General features: G+C 40.0%; 1 protein-coding gene across 1 annotated transcript in view; it reads left to right on the top strand.

Moving 5' to 3' along the window:
* Nucleotides 1–22,737, top strand: part of cntfr (ciliary neurotrophic factor receptor) — a 174,933-nt gene that overhangs the window by 12,604 nt on the left and 139,592 nt on the right. Inside the window, exon 2 of the mRNA XM_053855104.1 lies at nucleotides 14,086–14,126. The gene's annotated coding sequence lies outside the window, so the exon portion shown is untranslated. The remainder of the gene's footprint in view (nucleotides 1–14,085; nucleotides 14,127–22,737) is intronic.

Genomic DNA, 22,737 nt, shown 5'->3' with positions numbered 1-22,737 from the left:
TCATTATTTCATCCGTTGTTAACATGTTAACTTCCTGCCACTAGATTTGGATGAACAACAACGTAACCCCCCCGATTATGAGAACAGGTGCTGCATTATAGTAACAGGTGTAAAGGTAAGAACCTAAATCCACTTTTTGAGAATCTCAGGCAAACATGAATGCTCATGTGAGCCAGCAGCAGATTAGATTTCACTCCAAAGGCATGTTGAGTCGCTCAATTTCCTGCTGCACGTCCACTTTTTCCTCCCATGACAAATTCCTCGATTTCCTCGCAACACATTCCTGATACATTATTGGTCAAGGACATTAAGTGCTCCCCCTTATGCCCCCTCTTTTCTTCCTCTGTCTGGGAAGACCATGCAAACAGCACACATAGAAATGATTTAAGACACCAGCAATGTGCTCGATTGTCACTGAACAGTTATAACACCTTATGACACCTCAAGACTATGATGGCTAATATAACATTTTCTGTGCCAGATACAATATACTTTTACTGTGATTCTGTGAGTCTACAAAAACACAACACAACCTACAAGCTCTTACTGCTTTAAACAACCCACAGTTTTATTTTATTCTCAATATATGATTTGCTTTTATGAGATTTTCGACCAGAAGGGAAATGTTCTCCGTTTAGAATGACTGAATGCATTTTGAGGCTGAGGGGAACTAACATGGCTGGCGGCCTCTGTATTGTAGGGAAAAGTTAAGGAGGTTTAGTTCAAGTGTGAAATCCACATTAGAGGCCTTTGGACATGTTTCATTGAATGAATACTGCATATAGAAATGTGTGTGAGCGTGTGTGTGCCGGTTCGTGTGCGAGTCTGAGGCAGCTTTATTTTCAGCTGATCCCTCCGGGTGCACATATGATTTACACATGAAATACGTGATCTGCACTTTTTTTCCACAATAGGATGTTCGTTCAAGTATTTACGGCGTGTGCACATCGGTGGTCGACATTTTCCTTGCTTTTATTGTATTATCTGTGGACGATTCGAAAAGCAAACCTTTGTAGAACACAACATTTGCGCTACTTCGCCACTTACTTTCTTACTGAAATGCAAACATTTAATTCGTCTGCAATGAAAAAAAATGACCAAAACCTCTTCGTAGCATAATTATTCCTTACCAGCTGTGTGGCTATGTCCTTCCATCTGAGAGCTTTGCTCTTTCAAATGATCCCAAATCTTCCTCTTAGCTCTCAGAATAGAGAACTACATAAAGAACTGCTCAGTCAGGATTCTCAAGGAAGGTCTCCAAATTGTACTGGTAACTGGCAGTAGCACAATCTTAGAAGCAGCAAATTTCACTGCAGGGAAGTGCAATATGACAATATTAGATTGTGAATGATGAAAATCTGTTGATGATCGTATGGAACACTATCGCATTCTGTATACCATAGTTCTATGCTGTCAACAGCCCTTAAACACCGCACACATTCGCCCTCACTGTTGGACCCAACTGATCAAAACACAACACTGAATTTTTTAAATTGATGCTGACCACACGCCTTCACGGCTAAAGGATGGAGTGTTTCTTGTCTAAACTGCCACTCCAAAGACTCTGCACTGCGGAGCTTACGGCTAACTTGTTCACTTCAAACGTCTATTGACACATGTAGTGCATCTACGTTTACCTCAAGGGGGTTAAACTAAATACAGTGCTGAATAAATACACCCCAAAATTCAACATTCAAGAGTCATTGCTGCTATGAAGCGATGCGAGAGAATGAATGCTAAAGATTTATCTGTAAACTCTAAACTAGAATAAACTAATGCAGAAGAAGTAAACTGTCTGCCAACCTTAACAGTGCTGTCCAGATAATGTTGACAAAACTGTTTTCCTGGCTCCTTATCTAAGATAGGAATTGGTTAGGACGTGTACTTCATTGGAGATGAAAACTCTGAAAAGATAACTGTAGCAATCAGGTCCAATAACCAGACATTGCAGTTTGATCTATTTTTGTTCAAAACTGTTAAGTTTGCACTTTTATTTTACCCTTTTCAATAAAGCTATTTCCTGTTTTTTGTACACTGAACTCCTGCTAAAAAGACAGCCATGATTTAAGGTATCCGCATAAGTAAGTACCACGTTTATTGAAAGCCACGTTTTATGTTGCAAGAGTGTTGTTTTTTTACGATTTTATATAGAAACATAAGTGATGTTATATTTCTGGTATTATTTAAAATATATATTTATTAAATAAGAGTGCAGTCCATTCATAATTTATTAACAGGTCTTTCAGGAACAAATTGAAAAGAGGTGGTGTGTCATTTAAACATGTTGCTGCTTTCAAGGCGCTGGTCTCGTCCTGAATGAGCACTGCTTCCTCAAGATTATTAATGGACTTCGCTTTGCGAGAGCTGGATTGAATAAAAAACAGATGAAAAGTGAGTTAGATAAAATGTATTATGTCAGACGTGGACTGTCTGCTCTTAATGGACGCCGTACATATTGTAGCAGTCATGTGCTCAAGGCTCTAATTTACTTTTGATGTACTTGCTTGGGACATACATGCACACGCAGACTCATACGATCTTTTTGACATGGCTCCACGCGTGAAGCAGCGTTGTAGCTCAGCTTCGCCATTCATTTTTCATGTGTTAGCTGCTTTTAGAAGGCTATATGTTGAATAAATGGGCATCAGGAATTCTCATGAGACTCTGGCGGGCCCATTAGGAATAGGCATTTCACAATATATCACATATATTTGCTGAAAAAAAACATGGGCCACGCTGCACCCGACTGTAAATGAGATGCATTGTGCTTACTTCTGGTGAAAAAAGATGCATAGGAGACACGGCTCTATTCATCAGCTGCATAAGTTACAGGCTGACTGTCTCGAGCAGAAAATGATGATAATATGATCATCTGCCGCCAATAGTATAAATAAACCTGACCAAAGAAGGATCACAAATTTGATGACAACATGCCTGTTAACTTTCTCAAGGGTAAACATTTGAAACTAGGGTCTGCACACTCAATGTAGAGAATCCTTATCTTGAATATTTTTATTTAAAGCACTACTTTCAAATGTGTTTCTTATCATTCTGAGTGATGATTTGATCATGTTGAATTCAGTTGTAGTTGGATGTATGCTGCATTAAATTGGCCCACAAGACACCGACCAAGCATTCATTTTTACAGGCACATCTCAACAAATGTTTATGAGTATTGCATTGTTTCTATTTATGTATATATTACATAATGAAACTATGAGTTGCACCTCTCCTTAAGTGTTGAGGATCCTAAAAGTCCAGGTGACCTCTCAAATCTGTTTCCGTTTTGTCACCTGTTGGTCCAGGAAAACAGGCGAACTGGAAGATTGTTGATGGTAGAAGATAAGAAATGGGTGTTCGTTTGTGTCTCGACTTGACAGAAAGTGCTGTATTTGACATTCAGTGCTGTTACAGGTCAATAGACTCGGGACAAAGATTGCACCCTCTTTGTCTACAGCATTGATGAAAGCGAAATAGGGGATTCATTTTTCCCTGGCACACGCCAAGCAAATTGACCTTGTGGCTGTCGCAAATGTGGCAAACACTTAAACATACAGCAAATCCCTTGTGTTCTGGTCCAGTATTTTTGATGGACTGGGAGTGTGGTACTCCCTCTCGGGGACATGAAACCAAGCAATCTTTAAACACGAGTTTATTGGCGCTATTTTGCCTAAACCGCCTTAATTTACAGGCTCTCTCACACATCTAGCACCACTTATTGAGACTCTCGGGATGGATTGTGAGTGTGCAGCATGTTATCTCATGAGGTGAGGGGGAGGGAGAGCAACTCGCACTTGATCCAGGTTCTCTCTAAATGACTCTGAAATGTCCTTTTATACTAGAAAAGGCAACATTTGTCCGCCAAAGAGCTCAGTTCACATGGTGTAATAGCACAGCATATTAAATTATTATTTCAACAACGACCACGATTCAAGAATTGTATTGGCTGATGGCAAAAAAAAGAAAGAAAGAAAGCATTGTGCTCTTTGACATTAGCTTGGTGGCATTCTCAAGTTGTCAAACCTGGAGTGATCTTTTCTGGGAATAAGGAAAACAAAACAATTCTGCGCCAGTTTTTCTGACTAAAATAAAACTTTCATGGCGGAAGATGTGAGACACATCTCATAAAAGAGACCTCAGCAAAGTGTGATCCATCATCTGTATCTTGCTGGCCTTCTTGAACTGTGAGTGTAGCCACTCAGCAGATGGTGTTCTCCGTTGTTTTTGTTACTGACTGAGATGATCCGAACGCACGAGTGAAAAGAGCAGCATACATATAGGTTCCTGGCAGTCAGTTCTGGTGCTCCTATAGGCTTAACCAAGGGGATCTGGTGGAGCTGGACCTAAAGATTGACAAGCAGGAAGAACACGAAGACTTTTGACAGAGGAAGTGGATTCCTCAACAATCCATGAGGTGGTTGACATGCCTTCAGGACCTTCTGTAGGACCGCCATTGACTGTAGGCAGGTAGCAGGCAAGTCAATCTGCCAATCGTTCTGGAGGGTGGACAGCTGTGACTTTTGACACAAACACTAAACACGTTTTTTTTTTTTTTTTTTTTTTTTTCTCCCTGTAATATTGATCTTTGAATACATTTGAATGTCATTTTTATATCTCTGCTCAATTTCTCTTTCCACTAGTATCTTTTCCTTGAAGCTCTAAGATGGTTGAAAAATGTATTAGATTTAGATTTATATATTATTTTATTTATATATTAGATTTATATTAGATTTATTAAATTTATTCAAGCTATTTGTCATTATTCCTTACTTAAATATCTTTATGAATGTTTTTCGTATATTTTGATTAGTTCAGAAAATATCCATAAGACTGCATGATATTAGACAAAATCTACATTGATGTAATAGATATTTACTACAATATTCCTCACTCTAGCGTCTCAAGTTCACATTAATGTATAATCAGATTATTTTTATCTGGAAATATAGCACCCAGTTTTTGCATGTTTATTGATTTATATTGAAAAAATAATATGTTTCATTTTTTAATTTTTAAACAAAATCAAGCTCATGGGTGGAATGAAATATCTTTAGCGACACATTCACATTTTTATAAGATAACAAACTTCAAACCTTTCAACAGATTTTGCTTTTTTTTTAATACCAATTATTTTTGAATGAGCCCGCTCTGTATTTGTTTTATCATCCAATAACAGTGGAGTTGCAGCACTAATGCAGCTCTTTATTTAAAGGAGACGTTGACTCTGCCACAAATGAGGTTCAAGATCACTTAGATTAACATATTGGTGAGGCAGAATGACTGCATACAGTAATGGCTGCCCATTACAGGGAGATGGATGAAGTGTCCCAGGGCAATAGGCCCACCATAAGACTGGAGTTGCTCCACAATCCATAACTACTGAATACGTGGTAAGAACACACAGGTGACGTTTGGGTGAATCCTAAATAAATACAGTGTAATTGTGTGCACGAATATTGAAATGCACTGAAGGAGTCGGGTCACCCAGATGGTCTAATGACTACAGGAAATATTACATCTGGCAACCGCACACCAACATTAATGACACCAGTCATCTAAAAGCCCCGACAGGAGCCGCCGTGTGCATGTGCGGTGCATTTAACTGTACTTGCGAGGGCAGGAAGTTATCGTAATTACTGTATAATTGCCAAAAGGCAAAGCATAGTCTGGAGACATTTTAACCTTTCGCTTTTCGATGGAGTTGAATGGAAAGTTGACTCGATGAAAGCTGTCACAATAGAAAAACAATGACAATTTTCAAATGTATATTTATTTAAATGGAAACTGAATCCAAATAGGGCTGTAAGTTATTTTTTTCTATCAGCCATAGAAATCTACTATTTGCATATTCCTTCTCAATACATTCCTTATCAGTGAGAAAATGAACTCCATTTTTTTTTCTTCCCTATTTAGTCTACTCTTTCCATCTCTCTCGGGGGTCTGCCTGAAATATAGTGACCGGTGAACATATACAGTAATTAGGATGCAGTGATCCGTGACACAGACATGGGGGTTCCACTCCGATCTATCTCTTGAGATGGAGAAAGGCGAGGGATAACTGTAAAACATCATCACGGTCAGACTACTATATCACCCTGAGATGGTGGTGTCCTCCAGTATATTTAGATTGATAAGGAGAGAGAGAAAGAGAGGGACGGGGAGAGAGTCTGTGCTGCGGGATGACTCAATTGATTAAATAAAAGGGGCATAAGAGGAGAAGGAGGAGGTGAACGTAGGACAGTGAAATGGATACGGAGTTATAGCCAATGTCCATTTGCATTATCTTGGAGTGGGGTTTATTGTATGTTGTTTATCTATGTGAATATCCATATATTATTCAGGGAAAACAGGGCAGTGATTCATTTTGACTTTTACAGAGCGGTACTAGTTGCGTGGCACAATGTACTATCGCTAAGAAGATGGAAAAACAAGTGGTAGATGGTGTTAAGTGATAAGCTGCAATATTAGACCCAAGACTGTGCTGAAACTACGCAATGAGAACAGTGACTTTCAAACACATGGATTCTGATACTGCCATGAGTGTAATGTTGGGGCTGTTCCTCTCTCCAGCCCCTCTGTCTAACCCAAGGCCCGGGGACCAAATCCGGCTCGCCATGTCATTTTCTGTGGCCTGCAACAACCACTATTAAAAAAAATAAACATCAGCGACCGAGCGTTGCCCTTCGACTGGCTATGAAGTGATGATTGTAAAACTGAAGAATTTACTTGTAGAAGGCAGGTAGAACAGTATTTGATGAAAGATGTGAAAGTGGATTGGAGTGCTTCAAGATGAAAACCAGACTGACTGAATAACTGAAGGACATTTTTTAAGATAAGAACAGAGAACTCTCATGCTGAAATTTAGAGGGACACCAATATTAGATTCTGTTTAAACTACTTTTTCCTGTCACATTGACAAACATAATATTTGTGAGGTGCGCAATGTGCTGTCCATTTAATTTTTTAACCCTTTTTGTGGTTGAGGTAGACACCTCTTCCCTACAGTGTATTATGCACAGCTTCCTGCAGAAACATTTGTAACCTTAACTAAAAGGCTCTGGTTTGTTCAATGACTTAGCTCCGGGAAACAAAATCTTTTGATTTTAATAAACGTATGATGTGGGGGGAGATCACATTTAATATAAAAGTATTTGATTTAAATATATTTCCCTGCTATTGTAGAGCCGTCCAAATAAATCTCCATCATATTGAGATCAAACTATGTGGTCCTGAGCTTACATCCAGAATGTGGACACATGTATAACTGGTGATGTGAAAGCTCATTCTGCTGAAATCTGATCGGACAATATCATAAATAAGTAATCACACTCCAGACACACTCCAAACTTTCTAAACACAATGAGCCTGACAGGATAAACTGACCTTAATGGGATGTAAAAGTGGTCCTGCACTTTGTGAAAGTGTGACTTCTACATGACATTGTCTGTGTTAATATGTTGCGAGAGTGTGAACAACTAGTTATTGCGCACGCAGCTTGTATTAATAGGACGGAGGAGCCTCTGGGACAGTTTTCATTACAACATGTCCTTGAAACATGTTTGAACACCGTCAACCATGGTGTTAACGCACATGCACGCCAGCTCAGTGTGCAAACATGCTTGCACGAGGATGTCGACCATGTGACCTTTTTTTTTTTTTTTTTTTTAATGGACCCTCCCATTGTGCCATAACAGGAAATGAATGTCATGCAGCAAAGCTTCTTAATTAACATTTATGACCGTTGAATTGTTAGAGTGGCTCTTACAGACCTCGCGCCAAAACAACAGAGGATATAAGTCCATTCCAGCTGCTAACTCCATCACTGAGTAATGATACGGATGCTGGAATGTGCGGGAGTATAAACCAATAAAAGGTATAGACTCAGGGGGTCATGACGTTGTGAGCACAACAGTTTTAGCCATGTCATATTCAAACATCGAAATAGTTTTAAGATATAAAATACAATTTAAAAACGCTTTTTGGTTTGTGCAAACGTTTACAAAAGTTATAATAACATATATGCTAAGTTGACCATCATTGTCTCAAACTCTGGGTGTTGCACCGCTTTTTGTCCCTCCAGATTTTGATTCAAAAACTGCCCCTGCTGAACGGAGTCAAGTCACACACCAAAACACCTGCCAATCTTCCTGTGTTTTGGCCATGACTGTGTTTCCTTTGGCCAAAGGCAGCAGTGTGTGTGTGAGGGATGCATGTTTGGAAATCACTCTGTGTGAAAGTGTAGTCTGACAGCCACTGATAAGGTGGCAGTTATCTTATCGTGCAGAACAAACCTCAGGTGTCGTAGCATGATGGCGTTTCCAGTGCAACTTCGATTCTACCATCAATTTCACATCGTTTTTCTGTTCATCAGTCATCCCCAAATTGTTCCAGTCTCTCCACCTCTTGCTGAAAAACTACTAGATCTATTATCTCTTTTCCCTCCACTTCAGCAACAACTCCTGTATTTAATTTAAAATGTTTCAATTTTAATTCAGTACATTTAGACATATATTAAAATGAATTGTTCTTGTTTTTTTTTAAAGATGGTAATGTAGTCCATCTCTCAAATACAAGATACAAGACAGAAGAACAAAATATTTATTGATTTATTGATGACAAGGTTAGACATCCTTTACTTACTACATTCTTCTAATGTATTGTGAATAGGCAGCATGCATCACTTCTTTATCCATACTTGACTCAGTCAATTTGGCCTGACATTTCCTTTTCGTTTTTATCATCCATGACTGCTAATGTAAGAGCCAAAAAAGTGATAATTTGCTTGTGCCCCTTGATTCATTCTCCGTCTTGTCGTCTTTATTCTCGCCAATTTCAAATCTCCTCTCAAGCCACTGCTATCCTTTTATTTATTCACACTCTGGAAGCAACCACACAACTGTCCTTTATAGCAATCTCTCAGTCATTTTGCCTTTTTTTCTTTCATTTTACCTTTTCCTCCTTCTCTGGATATCTACTGTTGCCAGGTTCTGCCTTCAGACCCTGTCAATCTCTCAGCCATTCAAGCAAGCCATCTGTCATTGCCTCCTCCTCGCACAGTAATGTGTTTTGAAAGTGTGTATTTTGAGAGGAAAATTCAGAACTGGAGTTATACTCCTCATTAACTGAACTGAAGTTGAATTCATCATTTGAAGACTACGCCAAAAGAGCTCAGATGATAATTATATAGATTATTATCGATAATAACTGTATCCAAGTCTCCCGTTGTGTCTTCTATTATTGTTACCTCATAATCTCGCCAAGATTATCGCTCTAAATCCAAAATTATTGTTATCATGTGTTTATTTTCTATAGTATTTCTTGTATTTTCATTTTTATTCTAACCTGCAGAAAACACTCACTAGCTATCTGAGAACTTTTATATCCAATTTATGCCGAGTTCTTTGACTCACTGCTCTGCAAATATCCAGTACAGGTTAGAATGCTACGAAGTTATTGTTCTGCTTTTCTGGGTATACAGTGATTTACATGCACACTTTCTCGCTCATATATTTAGCCTTTGACACTTTTTGTATTGAGCTGAAAAAAGCCAACTGCATTGTGATGACTCAAACAAAACCATTGATTTTATGCTTGGTATGTAGGCACTAGAATGTGTAGGAGTTTCTATTGGCATTTTCTTTTCCCCAACGATTGGGAATGCTGAAATGCTACTAATGTCCAGCAAAACTCGAAGACGTCCCACATCACTGTAGCTATTGGATATTTATATGAATAAGGCGTGAGTGTCATAGGTTGGCAGGATTCACAGTTTTAGTAATCTCCTTTGCATCCTGTTGTTTGAAATGAAATCACAATCGATCTCAGACTGGCGATAAAGTCGTGGTTGTCGTTCAGGAAAGGACAGGAGTTTCCTGAGTTGGACTCGAGGTCCTCATCCCAGGATGGATGGTGTGTTATTGACAGATGGAACCACATGTCATCTTCAGTCACGTGCATGCCGTGTGGGCCTGACCTGAGCTGACTCTTCATCTACACTCACAAGTGTATCCCCTGCTCAGTCTCTCAGCTGTAAGTCATCTGGGAGAGGCTCCGAGTTAAGCGTCTACTTTGCCACCTGAGGTGGTTTGGTTCTCCATCTAAGATTAACATTGAACAATAAACTTGTATCAACTGGATTTAGTCATTGCAGTCATAGGTCTTTGAAGCCTTTGTCTGGAAACAGTCTTATGGCCAGCTATTAATAGCTCTGGCTACAGGGAGGGCAACAGAGCATAAGTGGCGTATTGAGAGCGCTGAGACTGGATTCATGGTAAATTTTTGCAGTTCATCAACTCTTGAATGACTTGTTTCATTGATTTATGCTCTGACCTTTAGATATCTTGATCTTTTTTTCCTCAACTGCGTGTTTCCTTCTCCTCCTATTCCTCTTCCTTTATATTGTGCCGTTTTAATGTTTTCGCTGACGGGCATCAATAGTATATGGAATTCTCAGTGCAATAAATATATTTCTGTGATATTAAGTGAGTGACTTTGACCTTCTTCTCAAAAGCTCATTAGATCTGAAAGCAGATCCACTCAAAGTACAAATGCTTTCCTGGATTTTGGTTGTCGACTGCCATATTTGGGATTTCAAAGTTAGGATTAGGGGTTCAGAAGGAGGTTTATTTGTTCTGTGACACAGTTTTTCCTAGAGTAGATAATAATCATTAAATCATTTTTACATGCGCTTCATGTGACGTGTGTCAACACAGATGATCTCCTGAAAAGTATGATGCATCGACTTGAACCCTCCCCTGCCCTCAGACACAATTCGCTTGTGTGGTCACGTGTGTGGAGCATGTGCTGAGCCACAGTGCACGCATATACACACTGGCTAGTTTAGGACAGGTTGAACCGGGAGCCACCCAGAGAAACATATTTGAATACCGGAAATGCTACATCAGTAATGACCTGAGACTTGAGGAGTGTTGGATTTATCAGTTGTCAGTCTTTGACCCTCACTTGTGTGATACATTGTGTATTATTTGTCATTGATCACAGTGAAGTCGGTTTAATTCAGTGGAGCCGAGAGACAGCATGAGACGCTCCAGGCGTCGCCTCCTCACTCACGCTCACACAGCTGCTGACACTTTCGGATATTGGCATGGCCACAGCCAGGGATTGGATACTTCAATGAACATAGTGTGGGTCCATCAGAATACATCATAAGCCAGTAGCATCTGAGTCACGCTGGACTCTCAGTTCCTGTAACTCCATTTGAATGGAGCGATAAAACGGAATTTGGCCAGCAGGAAGCCCATCTCACAAGTGCTTCTCTTCTGATCATCTTCATTGTCCACAGAGTTGAGTGCAAAGTGTGATCATCAGAGTCATATGTGATTCATGCATTATGATTTTTAGGTTAGTTTACTTGGTTGAAAAATCTTTTGGAGCTTTTTGGTGTTCTTACGTTGAGTTTTATTGTGTTTATAAATACAGGAAGAACTCACCATGTCCTGTTTACTTCTATTTTCTATGTTCTAAACTTAGCTTCCATACGCAATTCCGTTTTTCATTTTCCGTTCATTTGTTGCACCTGGTCTAAATCACCTTTTTATCATAGCACCCCATCAAGCAAAGTCCAGTTTTTGTTATGCCCCATTTGGAAATATTTTTTCCGTCTGCATAATCATGGTTTCATTCTGTGCAGTAATAATTTGAGTCTGGCCTCCAAAAGCTGTCAAGCTCTTCTATCTGGAGCTGCACACTGGCCTGCGGGATTAAGTTTTTGCTGATTTGCTTAGTTTTGCTTTGTTTGTGTATCTTGCTTTTTTTTCCTCCTACCATTTTTGAGTTGTTTATATTTATGCTATTTTGGCGAGCGTGTACTGTCACATGGGGGAGTTTAAAAACTGCTGAGCAGAGGAAGTCCAGCTGCTGTCGGGCCCAGAAGGAAGAGAGAGCAGGAGAAAAGATGGGGGGAAAGGATATCAAGCAAGACAACAAATGGAGTGTCATCAAACAAGACAAGGGGATTGGAAATAAAGTAAAGACCGTGGAAGGGCTGGAGGTTAAGATATGATGTTTCACTTGGTGGCCGAAAATTGACTGGTTTTCTGTTCTGGGTTTTCACGAAATACAGCTGAACAGGTTGAACAACGATCAGCCTCAGAAAGACAACAAGACCAATGCAAGCAAAGTTAACAGGCCTTCAACAAATAATAGTAATTTCAATTTCTAGGAATTTTGTTTTAACGTTTCACAATAGCTTTGAAGACAGTGTCTGTGGAAAGACTTTTTGTTTTTACGCTAAGCAAAAAAAAGCTTACATATATTACTCCAACATTTATTATATAAACACTGGGAATGATCCATGAGTTGGCAGAAACAAACGGTTTTACTAATCTGTTGATGGAATTACAAGGGCATATCTTATGTTCCTCTCAAATGGAGAGAGCAAAAGACAACCATTTTTGGCTGGAATCTACCAGTCTTGAAAATCTTCTGCCAAAAATTAATTAACCAATGTTTTTCTTCCACATTCGGTGCAGTTGGCGACAGGACAAACAGTTTGTCAATAGATTTTAGAGTAGCTTTGTGCATTGAAAGGAAGCTGGCAATACAGTATGTATCCTAATATGATGACTACAATATTTTAGGTTCAGCTGTATAGTCACAATAATGGTAATAATCATTGTTAACTTGAGCCATTATTTTAAGGAAGCAACTGTCCATTGGAGAATGGTAATGTTGTCAGATCACTTTATCTATTAATAGGAGCTGAAGGTGGAATTCAATTTGTTGAGAGCTTGCCTGAAGCCTGAATATACCAGGAATGAATGCAAACATATTCAAGTTTGTATTAATAAAATACCAATATTGTGTACTTAAAATACTAACAAAGTGCTGTACCATGAAGTATCAGGGTATTTGAGATGATTGATAGTTTTTACGGCTCTTCTACAACTGTCATGGGTGTTTGTCCTTGCGTATAAGATTTGTTTTCATTGGTGGAAATGCACTCTACATAGATAAGAGTAGCTGGCTGTCTGCCCATCTCACTGTCGTCCAACACTGTCATCCGAGTGACTAACATGTCTTCTGCAATCCCTCGGGATCTTTCACACATATAGATTGTGGTCTGATGTGGTGTTTTTAAAGTGGGGATGCAGCAATAACAGTTTTATCCTAGTTTTTTTTTGCCAGGAAGTTGTAACGGTTTTATGGTATTGGTCACCATTTTTATGTGTAAGTCTGGTATTGGACCAGTACCCGATACCAATATCAGTATGGCTGCATCCCTATTTTAAAGTCATGAAATTCCATCATTTGAGGTTGAGTTGCCCCTACCAAAAAAAAAAAAAAAGGAAAACACATTCAGCTTATTCAGAAACTTATGTTTTGATTTAATGAAGGAATTAAATTGGGAGGTAGGTGTGATTTACTTTAACATGAGCTGCATTTATTTAAGAACCAGGAGTTAATAAATCTTTTTAACTTGAACTTTTTATCCTGTGGGGAATTTCTGGACGGTGAGTGTGAATGGGCTGGTCTACATACAGAGACCAAAATCTGGACTATGAAATTGTACGCTCCACATAAACCTGACTGAAAGCCATAAATATGCATTCCATTGGTTCCTGGAGATTCAATAAGTCCTTTCTTCCTTCGTTGTTAAATCCTGCCCCTTCTTTCTTTTCTTTGGAATCAGTTTCAGCATTTAGTTTTGACACAAGACCACTTCATCAGAAGCATGACTCTCTGTTGCAAACAGCCGTTTTACAGCACTCCAAGCTCTGCTGATGTTAAGCAACCATGAAGCAGAGCCGGAGCTGTTCCTCTGTGTGGGTGAATGTGCCTAGCAGACAGTGGGAAAAGCATGTAATAGTCCCACCTGTCCCAGACGACTGACTGATGGGCAGGTGGAAAAAATGAAGACCAGATGGAAAGCATGAGCAAAACAGGAGGAGATGAACTCAATGAAAACCGGGTCTCTACTGACTGATTATGAAGCCGTAGCCATGACGTGTTGGACGGAAATGTGAGGCTTGTTGATGAATCTGTTATAAATAAAAAAAACTTTTCGGATGAAATGATTTGGTTTGGGAAATGTCTTTTTAGTAACAACTTCCTTTTTCTTTCCAGGGTGAAGAGGAGTACTGTTCCGGCATTTCATCTTGTCAAAGGTAAGCACGTTTTACGAGCTGTACTTGAACACAACGCAGCACATTGAGCACTCTCTGCATACATTTCCTGCACCAGAGAAGCCCTTTTCCAAGTGCTCAATGGTCATTTACAACGTTCACATGAATAGTTTTCCGCCATGAGCGAGTAATAAACTTATATTATTGTGTGGACAACGTGGAGGATTGTGTCCGATGTTGCCCTTAATGTGTTTGATAATTAAGTCAATATAATCAGCAAGACCTTTTCAGTGTGCTTCATGGACTTAACTGCACACATACTTTGAAAATGAAATGCCCCTCATGGTTCCAGTTAAATACTTTTTCGATCATGGGTTGGGGTTGACTGAGAGATCCAAAAACCCACCACGTCTTAAAATGTAATTTCATGAGCGCCATATCTTTTTTTAAATTACTACTGAATGGAAAAGCGTACGAATAAGTGAAGTTCTAACAACATTACTGGACCACACTCGGCATGTGCCATGTTAATATCGCCATCTAGTAATTGCTTATTTTTATATAGACAGTACATAAACATACGCTTCATTGCACACACTTTATGCTTCTATTTTTATCAAGGGGACCAGAATGATAGTGAGAAGGAATGACAACAAAATTCTCTGAATACAACACAAATGATCGATCCACTTCAGCCATTTATGTTTATCGAGTCATCATCAAGAAATCGAGTAGCATGGTCCCATCACTCTCAAACCAAAAACTAAGTTACGTTGGGTTTGCTGTCCTGTCAACCAATCACAACCAGGGAAGCTAAACTTGGTCATCATCATATCTCAAGCTCCAATGTCAGACTTGGCGTCAGAGCCAGATGCAGTTGCCAAAAGGTCCACATGTGGCTTGCGAGCCTTAGATTGCCGACCCCTGATTTATATGTTTAATATATGACCGAAAGAAACAAAGCACTCGGGCTGTAACTAACGACTGTTTTGATAGTTGACAGGTCGACATATGATGTGTACGACTTGACGGACACACCTACATGTCTGTAGTGTTGTGAATAGTTAAATAATAATAATAATAAAATAAATAACAAAAATGCATGTCGATTGTTTGAAATGTACATTTTGATTTTGAATTGCTCAAAATGTGGTGAGAAAGTTATGTTAATAACTCTTCAAACTTCAATGTGTCTATGGTGAACAAGAGCCACAGCCATTTCACCGCTAAGTGGAAAAGGGAGTGATGACCAGCTGATTTAATACTCGATTATAGTCGACTGCTAGTAGTACTACTGTAGTTGTTGCAGCCCTACAGAGCACACATACTTGGCTGCTGTACTTGTGCTCAGAATTGAGGATCAGTACTTGACTCAACTAAATCATTTTGTGGATACTTTGAACTTTTACCCCATTACACATTCGGGCATTTTATTCCACTGCATTTCTTCACAGTGTTTAGTCACTTTGAAACTGATGTGTATAATACCATCGGCCCCTGTTGACTACAGTTGACAATTGGTCGCCGATTGCTGAGGCGCCGGGGCCAATGCTGCAACAAACGATTCAAACGCTCAAATTCAGACAAGTGGCATGCTCCTCAAACCCTGCACATCATCGAGGGTCAATACCTGACAATAGTGTTTAAATTAATGTACCCATATTTTTCCGTTTTCTATTCACTCTTTAGAACACTATAGTCACACAATAGTGTGTGTTCATCAACCTGTCCACGTCATACGCCAACTCAGCTCACAGTTCACTAGTCATCATCATAGTTCGCCGACTAGTCACTGTCGTTAGTTGCAGCCCTAATGTCAGTACTACATAATAAGTATTCTGGGAGAGAAAGCATGTAGAAGCGGCTCAGACGGTGCTTGTCATAGGGGGGATTCCATGTCCTCCACTTGTAGAGGATTCCACTGGTTCAATGCATCTAAGTTTCAAACAGAAAATAAGTCACTAGCAACTTCTACCCTACTAAAAACTCTGAATTTTTACTTGCTCTCAAGCAAAACTTCACTCCCTACCTTTACTGGAGTCAAAGATGTCTATTGTCTTTCAATATAGCCAAGGCAAAGTAGGTGTTCCGTGAGGCGGGTAGCTGGCACCTCTATTCATGTGCTCCCCAAACTTACACTTAGTACTGGTCATGATTCTTAACACTGGAATTTCTTCACGTTTCGCTTTTCACATTTACTCCCGCTCCAGTGAATCAAGCCTGTAACCAATCCTTTTTCATTAAGTTCAGAAATGTCTCCCAGTCAAGGCTCAGTCTTTGGCCCTGTGAGCCAAAGTGAAAATCTCAATCCCAGCAACAGTCTTAGCCATGTGTTCCAACTTGCTCATCTTGTGATCTGAGGTCGCTGTCAGGAGCATGTCCTTGGCTGTCTCTGGTTGCGGTGCTGACATGTGTGTGTCAGCAGTGGGATGGGTGATTTGTCTGCATGTGTACCTTCTTGTACAGCAAATTCACAGACAGGGCAAACAGACATTCAAAAAGATATCCAGATTCCACACAGGCTTCTTGCCTAGATTCATGGCGACAGCCCAGCACTCTCAGATTACTTACAGAAAAGTCTTTGGCGGCTGCTCTGCTTTGAAATATAGAAAAGCCTTCTTTCAGTCATAAAAGATTTATTTTTACACTTGAATGATCGATAAAATTAGCATGCAGAATTAGCTAACCGTTGCTCAGTCAGCAGCTGCTGTGGATAAATTGTGTGTTCCGGGTTCCACTTAAATGCAGCCTTTTGAAAATAGATGGGGTTTATTTTAGTTTATTTTCCCTCTCTCAGATTTCCTCCACTGCCATGGACCTGAAGCTTGCACACAAGCCTGTGGAAGTTGTCGGCAGCAGCAAGAAATGTTCCATCTTACCTGCGCATTTAAAAACGCTGGGTTATTTTCCCGACTCATTCGCTGGGTGGCTTTGGGTTATTTTAACCCAAGGTTGAGGTAATTATTTTGACCCAGCAGATTGGGTCACTTTCAGCGGGCTTTAGAGAATAGCAATGACCGCCCATATGAAGTCGAAGTCAATTATTTCTAACATCACTTCAAACCATGTAAGCTGTAGTGAGGTAGTGTGACTGTCTCAGACCCAGGAATCCAAGTTTGACTGCAGCTTGAGGCGACTCAGTTGGGTGTCAGAAGATGAATGAATTTAAAGAAAATGTTGGCAGTATTAATCCAGTGTGTGGGGTCAAATTCTCAACCCAGTGTGCAGAGTATAAATAACCCAGCATTGGCTCAGCTCCTTTTGGACCCAGGGCATTCTCACCCAATTTGGGTTACTTTCAGCTAAACTGTTTTAAGACTGTAGGTGGAATTCATTAAAACGTATCTGCGCGCTCATGAATGTACTCCATACACCGACGCGTAGCAAAACCAAGCGCGCACATTCATGTGACATGATTTGGAGCTTTAGTTCCGGATGTTGAGCAGCTTTAAAGGTCAGCCTTGTGCGTTCGTCGCTTGTTATCCCGGACACGTCACCCACTTATTGATTTGGGGCCACCTGTTGCCAGTCTTGACAAGAACTCCAGCTTGTCTTAAGGCATGACATGAAGCAAGGGTTTTTACATTTAGTAGAACGTTTCTTGCTTTAACAGTCTCGCCAACAAATTGCACGCAGCATCTTGAGCATTTTTCGTGAGAGACATTTTGGTGCCGGCTGCTCATTCCAATAATCCTTACACATTTGGCATCATGAAAAACTCATTGGGGGTTGTGAGATAACTCATGTAGATTCCAAAATGTCAATGCTGAGCACACATTTTTTACATTCACAACCTTGTTCCTCTATTTTTATGTCGCTATAGTATTGCCATAATGTGCATTAAAAATGCAAATATTATTGGGATGAATTAAACTTCTGTTTTTGCATCAGTTTGACAGAGTCAAATAATGTTGTACCAGAAGGTTAAACACATGGTGGGAGTGTTGGTGCTGATAACATAATTCAACAGTCTCCAATAAAGGTGGTTTTCTACGACCTGTCTTGGAATAAATGTGCATCATATGCTTCACCCATCATTCTGCACTACCTTGGCAACATAAAGAACAATTTATAAGAGATAATTTGAGGCTTCACCTAACCCACTCACTGCCTAAGGTCAAATTGCCAGCGTGTTCATTTGGAATATTATGACGTTCATAAAGAAGAAAACCCTGCTTTCATCTTTCTTCAGCTTTCACATAAGCATGCAGGTCAGCAAAATGCTTTGTAGACAGGCGCGTGTCATCACACTCCTACAAGTGCGTACATCCCCTGCTCGCCTGTGTGTGGGGTCATCAGTAATGTGAGAGTGTTTTGGCCTCTCCGTGTCAACCAGTCACTCAAACCAACATTTCATACAGAGAGTGTGTCAGCATCTCTCAGTGTACCAGTGAACATTCATTACACCTTGCTCAGTTAAAGAAGCAATGTTACCAGTTCAGTACCGCTGTGGAAATGTTCTTTTTATTGAGTGGTGGTACTTTTGAACCCCAAGAAAAGTGTCATGTTGGTTAATGTATGTAAAAAAAAAAGAACCTTTTCATTCAAAACATGAGAATGGTTTTCAGTCTAAAGAAAGTGGTCTAACAAAAGTCACAGCATGTGTATTTACGACCCTAAATATTCATGACTTGGTTAAGCAGTAAACATGCTCTGAATGATGCCCTTTCAATTACTCATGCATAGGTCGCACACGTCCAGATTTGACTGTCATTGGTGACGTTTTCCTCTTGTCTGCCACTTTATTTATGTCCTTATCTGTATACGTGATGCTCGTTGACTTGACTTTCTTTTAAAATGTCTTTTAAAGATGATTATCTTCACTTTCTTGTGTGTAGCAATGGTATTTCCTCAGGGGCTACGTGATGTACTGTGATGGTTGTGAGAGCCCATACAGCCAGAAGGCTCATGTTACATTAAAAATGATTCCTTCATTTGATGCATAAAATAAAATAAGAAAGACGATGCAGCGAATAAGAAGATAACAATAAATAAATAAACTGCTGTAAGTTGGGAAATATTTGACCCTAGAACTTATGAAATAATAATTATAGTAACGTGATATTTCAATGTTTTCTCAATACTTTTTAATTCTATGCTCATTTTGTTTTGGTATTCTCAGCATGTGTGGTCAGTGTGTAAATCTTTTAAATGGTGAATCTTTTTTTTTTTCCCCTTTTGGTCTTGTTTGGTATTTGCTAATAAGCACACGTGTGAACCAAATCATCAAATGTTGATGGTGTTGTCTGATTTTGTCTTACAGAGAGCAAACCATGTATTTATTCCGTCATTCGTGTCCTTGATCCATAAGGATATAAATAATGTAACTGGGCATATGCACTGAATAAGTCCAGTTACCTTCTTGATCTCCTCACGGGAGAAGTATTAGCGCTACGGAGTAAAGAGAGGAGGCTTTGTTATATGACTCATGCATACAAAAAAAAAAAAAACAGGCAACATTCTGAGGTCAGACAAGCAGTAATATGACACTGTCCTGAAGAGGCAGACGTGGCACCAATTTATTCCGCTGCTGAATCTTTTTAGATTCCCCGCTTTGTTGGCAGTCGGATGTTGCCTGCACCCATTGACAAGGCATTATTTAGATCAGTTCGAGTTGCCATCTCGGTGACCTAAAACGCTGATGCGAGGGTGATAAGCTAAAGGATCGCTTCAACTCAGCCGAGCCCCAAAAATGTCGACACGGCGTCATTTTCTATCCCTGGCGCTGCTGCTAAACAGCTCTGGAAACACTTTGTGTGCCCTTCTTGTACACACAGACACTAGCGATCATGAAGATGACAAGCCAAGGATTGGTATCATATTAGCCTCTATGGATGTTGACAAGGAAGGAGTGAGCACTGTACAAGCCCTGCTGGCCCTGCTTTAATGACAGAACAATGACTTGCTGATGCCAAGCCACTTGCTATTCAGCACCCATGCTAACATGACTTAGGTCACAATGACACATTCCCTCAAGGGAAACACAGGACTATCCTCCATGTATTGTGAGTGTGCATGTCCATTGATAGGGATTAGCACGAATGTGTGAGTCAGGCTCCGTGGGTTAGGTGCTGGTGGTCAACGCTGTAACGTCAGTGAGAGCGTTGTGTTGCATGTGTGTGTGCGTGGGTGAATTGCCGGCCTGTGGGGGGTGTGTGTGCTGGCATTGCAATGACAATAGCGAGGAATTTGAATGGCAGAAAAAGAGGGATTGGGGATGTTTGCTAGTAGGATAAAAGAGGCTTTGGAGCCATTGTTATTGTTCTTCTTTGTCAGTCACTATCTCTGTATTACACATATTCCACTCTGAGATGCGCAATTTGACCTTATCTTGCTCTCTTAATTCAGAAGTCTTTTCCTTGCCAGAGTCGTCTGGAAGAAGTTGAATTAACTAACAGAGATATTATTGTAATCACGACACCATTTTACAATCATCACTAAATTGCTGCAGAGTGAGTAACATATTGAACGGCATTCTCCTCCTCTGCTTCTCTTCTTGTTGACAACAGCTTGCACATGGCTTGTTAACACGTTCGTTTGCTTGTAGCTTGTATGGAAGTCTCTTTTTTGCTTCTAATTTTAGAAATAGGGATGTGCAGCATAACACAAGAGTGTTTTAAGATTCAATACTCCGTTTTATCCTTGTGATTGTTACAAAGTGTGTAGTTTTCGGTGACACTTTAGCGAACATAGTCTCCCTAAAACAGACGTATTGATTTCGCTCTCCGTCTGTCTGTGGTATTATAGACACACAGACACACACTTTCTCTCCTCATCTCAATTTGTCTGCCACCACCCCCACCCCTTTGCTCCATCGCAGCTCTAATTGCGATCTATTAGGAAACTTCAGAAGGCTGAAATAGGAGCACTGACAAGGGGCATGGGCAGAGACGGTGGAGCAAGATGGCCGGGGAGAGAGAGGGATGAGTGAAAACAGGGACACGCGATGGGCGGGGCCGGCCGAGTGAAACACAAGTCTGTGTCGAGAGATGAGCTAATGGTTATAACATGATTGATGTGGCAACAGCGGCTGAAAGTCACATCGTTTTTCACGTGAGGTATCGATTCCTGACAACCTCTTGTTATCTTTGGGCTGCGAGGGGACGGGACATACTGCTTAGTCTGCAACTGTTATGGGATGTGCATGCATATCATTTGTTTCCCTTCAACAGTACAACAGAGCAAACTACTTGGGAACATAAATCTTTGGATATGATGGGAGCCCAGATTTGGGGTTTTCAACAACGTATTCACTGCACAGCACGTTGGGAGGCCACTGAAAGCATTGTTTCCCAAGAGCAATGGTAATAATACAGATGAGCGTAATGTTTGCCATTTTCACTGGATGTTCTGAAATTATGTCACGTTTGTCAGTCACACTTGGAATCAGCAGAGTGTTGTCTTTTCCTTGTATTCCTCACTGTTTACCATGGTGTTTTACTGTGCAAAAAAGAATAAATATTATCATCCTCAAAATGTGCTGCTCAGCCCACAACAGTAGCCGGTTTTCATCTTGCCCCGCGGGTCATTCGATATTAGCAATTGCATGTTAAAGGTCATGCTGAATCCATACTGTTAAAACATAACCACACAACATGCTGAGTGAAAGACCCTCGGAGAATGGTGGATGTAAAAATAGACACTACACTTGGCAGATAACATCGACGAGGAGTTACATTACGTTAATTGCCTCTTTATCTATACTTCAGTTTCCTGCTATGTTGTCATGTAGTGATTAGAGAATTATGAAGTGAAATGTTATACTTCCAGGCCTACTCAAGCCAGATAAAGCCCAAGTGGTGAACAGACATTTTATTCTACTCGAGGAAAGAACACAGAGCCTGCATGAATCCCTGTCTAATTAATGAAGCGGGGTCATTATTGGCACAAGATAATGAAACTTTCAAGTGATTTCTCTTTTTTAAATGGTTAATAATAAAGGGGAATTACGCCCCATCATTTCCCCTTTATATTAAATAACACTGTTCCTTCAACGTAATTCATCTGAGCTCAGAATTCACTTTGGAGTAAGATTAATTACACGTGGTTCTCACAGATTTGATCATTTTTGGAAGATGACATTATTCTCTCGTGCATATCTTACCACTTAGTTTCATTCAAGTGTTTTTGTCCTGCTTGTATAATCCATAACTGTCATCTATAGTAACAGTCAAAAGAGAAAGTCTTTTTTTCTCATACAAGAGATCTGAAATCTGAGCGACTGAGATAAACTGAGATGGATGAGGTTATGAAAGTTTGAACCTTTGTTATATGCCAAATAGAAGCGTCTTCATGTTTGCCTTGCAAAGATTTTCTGTTGTTGCAATCCAGTTTTCCAGAGAGATGTGAACTTGACTGCTGTTTCAACTACAAGTCTGAGGTTCAAACTCTGTCGGGGTCACAGGCTCGTAATGGTGCATGCATGCAGAGCTGTAAGAAGCACACTGGGAAATAAACTAAACTGAGTGTTTGTGGTCAAACGGTTATTAAATGGCGACCTTCTATACCACAGTTCTATTTCAGTACTTTTTTTTTTAATCCTTAGAGAGCAGTAAGTCTGGGCCATGCTGTCTAGTTTTGCAAGTTATAAAGTACAAGCATTGCCTCATTTTGTGGCAAGAAATATCTAATTTTACTATTCTTGTCATGTTTT

Source organism: Synchiropus splendidus, chromosome 1 (assembly GCF_027744825.2).
Source record: "Synchiropus splendidus isolate RoL2022-P1 chromosome 1, RoL_Sspl_1.0, whole genome shotgun sequence".
NCBI classification, from domain to species: domain Eukaryota; kingdom Metazoa; phylum Chordata; class Actinopteri; order Syngnathiformes; family Callionymidae; genus Synchiropus; species Synchiropus splendidus.
The sequence above is the reverse complement of the archived record's forward strand: the minus strand, read 5'-3'. Positions and strand labels throughout refer to the sequence as shown.